A 5,762-nucleotide genomic window follows, 5' to 3' on the forward strand; every position below is an offset into this window, starting at 1 on the left:
TGTTGCCTAAGATATCAGCTTAGACAACATACTCCATTTAGATATGTTGCCTTCGAACTGTAATTAACATAATATAACATTTCTTTTAGGCAACATTTATATTGTTTAATTGTTGCCTAAGATTTTTGTGTACCATGATGCAATTATTTTCTTGCACACTTTCTACAAATGAATATCAAACAAGCAAACAAACAACCAAATGTTGTATACAAATAACTTTTATAACCAAACAAAATTAATAAGTTCAATAATTGAAAGATAATTGTTTTTCCTAAATAAGTCTAAAAGTAGGCAACAAGTTCAATAACACAAAATTAAAAACTTTACCTAAAGCGTGAGAGGTCGGGGTTGTTGTGTTAGAGTTTGAATCACTAGCAGCCAACATAGTCATCAATGATTGTATCATCTTTCTTTGCTCGGCAACTTCCTTTTTTGCCTCATGTTGTCCCTCTTTTAACAATCTAATCTCCTCGTCACGCTCGGCAAGTTGTTGCTGCAAATTTTCCTCGTTAACTGCAGATACCGGCTTAGAGAATCCCTTCGCCGGTCCTCTCAACCTCGCAGGTCTAACCGCCAAGCTACCCATACCTCGAACAACCGTACCTACCGACGGACCAACAATTTGCTCGATGATTGATATTTCTTTTTCGATTAGGCAACGAATTAGAGTCCCGACAGATTCCGGAGTGCCTTCAGAAGCGTTCTTAATCTTTTCAATCTCTTCCTCAACAAGTTTCTGTAAATACGATTCAAACAATTGTATAAAGGTTTGGAAAAGTTGGAACGAAAAGGGGGATAAAAAATATTTTTGACAGCTTTGTGAGGCTATGGTATTTCGAGCATATATCACTTGTCCGAGCTCGGATTTAAGTGATTAAAGATGATCTGGAACAAACGGTCCTACAACTTTTAAGTTTTGAGTTTCTATAAATTCAGGCTTAATCTAAGCTAAAACGGGCGTCCAAGGTGAAAAAGTGATGCTGGTCAGCAAATGAAAAAAAATATAAAAATCATGACCACAAGAAAACAAAAGCTCATGTCTACTTACTTTATGGTCTTCACTTGTAGTGGTCTCGGCAATTGTACCGAGATAAGGAGCCACATGTCCGGTAGCTTCAAGGTTGTTATCCCTAAACCGGAACAAAGTAGGTCCCGATTTGTGCTCGATCCTATTTTTTGACAACCTTGCTTCCGTCATTCTCTTTGATTTATTCTACAACATGAGAAACATTTATTTTACAATCTACGGAAAGCAAAAAGGCATGGGAGTACATGCAAACCTTACGAACAAACAAACTATCCAATATAAGTAAATGCACAAAAACTAATTATATAAAAGCCATATAAAAGCAATCGTAAAAGCTTCAAAGACAACGAGTTAAAACGAAGGCAGTCCATAATCCAACTAAAAAAAAATTATATACTTAATTATTTACTTATTAAATACCTTCCATGTTTCTTTTTCAAAAAGTGTGCACAAAAAATCCCACTGATCTGGCCGATGTACAAAGTTCTTTGGGATTGGGAGACGACCTTGCTTCTTATATAATATGTGGCAATCAGTTTTCCACCTATTGTATGAGTGGCGCGTAGTTAGGTGGATCCAATCAAATAATGCGTCACCCCGAGGTCCATTCCAATCAATCTCAAAGAAAACCTGAAAAACAAATACAAATCAAAATGAAATAAAAAGTTTTGCATTATTAATTAATAAGACATAAATCATTTAAAAAAAAAGAACTAGCAAAAAAATATACTTACGCTAAGTTGATCAACCACAATCTTGAGTTCGTCTTGTGTAAGTTGTAAATAACTATCGGTCAACATTGGAATATGCTCACGAACAATGCTTTCGATTTGCTTTGCGATCCTACAAACTTTGTTTGTGTCGGACAATTTTTTTTCCATGGACCACTTAAGAGGAAGACGTTTATTTTCATTGTTAGCAATGTCTCTCTTAATCGCCTTTCCGGTGATAATTTCTCTTCTTGCCTTCTTTGTAACCGGTTCTTCCGTCGGTTCCACTTGGGTGCGGCGACAATTGATACGTATATCTAGAGCAAGTGACCCATTAGTAGGTGTACTCGTCTCTGATGATGGCGGTGTACTTCCGGGTAGTGTATTATATAAAGTTCATTGAACTTGTCAATATCTGGTTGTGCTTCCGTACAATTAACAATAACCATCCAACGAGCTGTTTCCATTTCTTCTTTAGTCAAAGTGGCATTCCAGAGGCGACTATTCAGGATAACATAATCAGACAAGACTGAGAGGCTCCATCGAGATGAATCCGACATCAAATTGTTGTTATGTACGACTGGTACGGTACACAAATAAAGATTCATGAATGTCACACACTCATGCATAAGGTATCGTTCTGCAATACAACCCTTGGGGTAACGTGTGTTTGTTACATGTTTCTTGTACTCTCCAAGTTGCCTGAGAATGAGATCATTAATTAATATAAATTCAATATATTTAATTTTAAATATCAATGGTGTGCACATACCTCTCTATAGGAAACATCCAAGTGTAATGCACAGGACCGGTTAGGAAGACTTGTTCAGGAAGATGGATGCAGAGATGTACCATGATTGTGARGAAAGCTGGAGRGAATATCGCTTCTAACTTGCATAAAATCAAAATAATGTCCTTTTGCATCTGTTCAACATCTGACTTCTTCAACTCTCGAGCACACAACATCTGAAAGAATCTAGATAAGTCGCAAATTGCATYAGYRACATGATTGGCCACGTACRGTCGTATGACCACGGGAAGAATGCGCTGAAGCAACACGTGGCAGTTATGAGTCTTCAAACCATAAAACTTCTTGTCATTTATGTTTACCTTGTTCTTTAAGCTTCCAGCATAACCACTGGGATACTGAACCGCGACAATTTGATCAAGCACCTCGAGGCGAAATTGAGGCTTTACCGTGTAATTGGCGTAAGGTAGCGTTGTTTTTCCTGAGGTGCCTCGGGGTTTCTTCGGCCAAAGATGCTTGCATATCTTCAAGAGTTTTGCGGGCTTTAAGATCGTCCTTAGACTTTCCATCAAACCCCAGAATTGTACCAAGAATGTTGTCACATACATTCTTCTCGATGTGCATGACATCCAAGGCATGTCTCACTCTAGATTTCTTCCAATACGGGAGCTCTCAAAAGATGCTCTTGTGAGTCCAACACAACTTTGGCTCATTCATCCCCTAATGTTAACAATAATGTTAGTTTAATTTTCATATATGATAAGTAAATATAAGTTCTGAATGTAATAGATTTACAAACCTGTTTCGATTTCTTCTCTTTAACCAAACTCAAACGAGGGTATCGATGGGAGACAGTTTCCCTATAAACTTGAATCGCAGTTCGAGTTTGTGGAGCTAGCCGAAACTCATCATTTCCATTAAAATTTCTCCCTTGAATTCGAAATGTATGATTCATATCTAACCATCTACGTGCCCCCATATATGACATCCTACCATGAGAGAACTTAGCATCAGTGTCATCCAAACATATGGGACATGCCTTGTACCCTTTCGTCTGAATACCACCTAACATTCCCAACCCTGGAAAATCACTAATAGTCCACATCACTGCAACTTTCATCATAAAGTACTCTTCCCCGTATCGATCCCATGTCCTAAAATCAGTCTCCCAAAGATTTTTGAGCTCATCAATCAGTGGTCTCATAAACAAATTGAGACATTTCCCTGGGGATTTTGGTCCAGATATCAACATCGTTAGTATATTAAATTCGTTTTGCATGCACATTGAAGGAGGTAAGTTGTATGGAATCACAACAATTGACCAAAGGCTATAGGGAGTAGCAGAAGCCCCGAAAGGACTAAACCCATCAGTCGATAAAGCGAGACGAACGTTTCTGAGGTCACTCATAAATTGAGGATATGACCTATTTAAAACATTTACTTGTCAAAAATTATAACCATATTAAAAGAATTTACATGTCAAACAAGTATATTAAAAACATTTACCTATCAAAATCTTTCCATGCTTCACCATCAGCTGGGTGTCTCAATACATCATCATACGGGGACGTTTCCCTTTGACCATGCCATCTCATATGATTTGCAGTATATTTTGACATGTACAAACGTTGTAACCTCGGTGTCAGAGGAAAGTAACGAACAATCTTCATCGGTACTTTGTTACTGACATCGTCATATCTTGGCAATCCATATACGGGGCACTGGTCATGTATGTCACCCTCTTTATAGTATAAGAAACAACCATTTAAACATGCATGGATAAGCTCATACCCCATCCCAACGACTTTAATGATCTTTTTCGCCTCTGCATATGATTTAGGAAGCTTGTTTGGAGTGGACAATAAAGATTTCTGAAACCCCAAATGCTTATCAAATGCCTTAATAGAAATTCCGGTTTTTTCTTTTAGACAAATTGCTCTTAGAAGAGCACCCAAGGAAGTTTCTGTACAACCATCGTACAATGGAGTATTCGTTTATGCTAGCAGTCGCGAATAGGCATCAATGACTTTGGAAGCAACAATGTCCACATCACAAACTGGAGTACTCTCATGGGCGATTGATTCGCCATCATTGTACCGCTCACGAAACGGAAATGCATCTTCCACAAAATTTACAATAGGATTGACATCGTGACTCGAAGACGCTCGATCGCGTATTATATTCAACCTTCGTTGTGATGCAGTAGGTGTATTTGTAATTTCACCGTGTTGATCCCACACAGTATAATTTTTCATTATACCAACATCTTTCAAATGAAAAATTATATCTGCCTCATTTTGATATAACATGTTGTCACAGTCTATGCAAAGACATTTATAATAACCATTCCAACTCACTGAATTCTTTTTAGCAAATTCCAAAAATGCATTTATTCCAAAAATGTATTTTTCCTCGAATCTTTTTAAATTCATCCAACTTTTGTCCACATTTTCTGTCATATCTATATGTGAAAATAAATACATGCATATAGTAAGAGCTATAGATATTTTTAAACACGTAGTAATCCAAATTTACATGAAATAAACATGAAATAACTATAAAATTAGATAAAATACGATAATAATTACCTAATAATATTTAAATGACTTTTGATGATGAATACAACGTTTGTTGGAAGACAAAACTCGGCAATATACTCCAAATCACGTCCCAAGCCCTTAGAAACAAAATGTTGGAAATGAAGATTAGATGTTGGAAATGGGGGATCTACAAATATTTATAGCTGATTTTCATCTTAGGCAACATAGAAACAATAATATATGTTGCCTAAGAAAGCTCTAAAGCAACAAGCACAATAGATTATATGTTGCCTAAGTAAATGTGATGGATTTATCGTACAATGCCAGTTGTCAACCTTAAAACTTATGTCAACCTATAAACATTCAACTACCAGGAGTTATTATGTTTTTAAGCTTAGGCAACATAGAAACGTGAATATATGTTGCCTAAGTAAATTATGATAAATCTTTTGTACAATGCCAGTTGTCACCTTGGAAGCATCAATTTTTTTTTACCTTAGACAACATAGAAACAAGAATATATGTTGCCTAAGTAAATTGAGTTGAATTTATAATTTTTACTTTAGGCAACATAGAAACAAAAATATATGTTGCCTAAGTAAATTATGATAAATCTTTTCGAACACTGCCAGTTGTCATCTTGGAAGCATCAACTTGTTTATAAATAAATTGGGTTGAATTTATAATATTTACCTTAGGCAACATAGAAACAAGAATATATGTTGCCTAAGTAAATT

This window comes from Cynara cardunculus, assembly GCF_001531365.2.
Source record: "Cynara cardunculus var. scolymus isolate 2C chromosome LG 16, CcrdV1, whole genome shotgun sequence".
NCBI lineage: Eukaryota > Viridiplantae > Streptophyta > Magnoliopsida > Asterales > Asteraceae > Cynara > Cynara cardunculus.